A 1393-nucleotide genomic window follows, 5' to 3' on the forward strand; every position below is an offset into this window, starting at 1 on the left:
AGGAATAAAACAAAAGTATAGTAAGGCGTAGAAAATGCCAATGAACTTCATAATATATTATGGTATGAAAATCATAAAAAACGTCATAGTATAGTATGGCAAAAAAGTCAAAAAAAACATTATAGTATAGTAAGGCATAAAAGGTCATAAAAACGTCATAGTATGGTAAGGCATCAAATGAAATAGTTTAGTAAGGCAAGAAAATGCCAAAAAAAACGTCATAGTATAGTATGGCATAAAAGTCATAAAAAGTCATAGTATCATAAGAAAAAAAAAGTCATGAAAATGTCATAGTATAACAACACAGAAAAAGTCAGATAAAGTCATAGTATAGTAGGGCATAAAAAATGAGAAAAATGTTATAGTATAATAAGGTATGAAAAGTCATTTGAAAAGTCATAGTATAGTAAGGCATAAAAAGTCATGAAAACGTCATAGTATAGAAAGGCATAAAAATCATAAATAACATCATAGTATATTAAGGCATAAAAGGTCATAAAAACGTCATAGTATGGTAAGGCATCAAATGAAATAGCATAGTAAGTCAAAAAAAATGCCAAAAAACTCATAGTATAGTAAGGCATAAAAATCGTTAAAAATGTCATAGTATAGTATGGCATAAAATGTCAAAAAAACATAATATTATATTAAGGCATAAAAGGTCATAAAAACGTCATAGTATGGTAAGGAATAAAACAACAGTATAGTAAGGCGTAGAAAATGCCAATGAACTTCAAAGTATATTATGGTATGAAAATCATAAAAAACGTCATAGTATAGTATGGCAAAAAAGTCATAAAAAGTCATAGTATAATAAGAAAAAAAAAGTCATGAAAACGTCATAGTATAACAAGGCAGAAAAAGTCAGATAAAGTCATAGTATAGTAGGGCATAAAAAATGAGAAAAATGTTATAGTATAATAAGGTATGAAAAGTCATTTGAAAAGTCATAGTATAGTATGGCATAAAAATCATAAATAACGTCATAGTATAGAAAGGCATAAAAATCATAAATAACGTCATAGTATAGTATGGCATAAAATGTCAAAAAAACATCATAGTATGGTAAGGCATCAAAGGAAAAAGTATAGTAGGGCATAAAAATGACAATAAAATGTCACAGTATAATATGGCAAAAAAATCATAAAAAGTCATAATATCATAAGAAAAAATAAGTCATGAAAATGTCATAGTATAACAAGGCAGAAAAAGTCAGATAAAGTCATAGTATAGTAGGGCATAAAAAATGAGAAAAATGTTATAGCATAATAAGGTATGAAAAGTCATTTGAAAAGTCATAATATAGTAAGGCATAAAAAGTCATGAAAACGTCATAGTATAGAAAGGCATAAAAATCATAAATAACGTCATAGTATAGTATGGCATAAAATGT

Source organism: Seriola lalandi, unplaced genomic scaffold (genome assembly GCF_002814215.2).
Source record: "Seriola lalandi dorsalis isolate HSWRI2012SDOR001 ecotype SW California unplaced genomic scaffold, Sedor1 jcf7180002054838, whole genome shotgun sequence".
Classification (NCBI taxonomy): domain Eukaryota; kingdom Metazoa; phylum Chordata; class Actinopteri; order Carangiformes; family Carangidae; genus Seriola; species Seriola lalandi.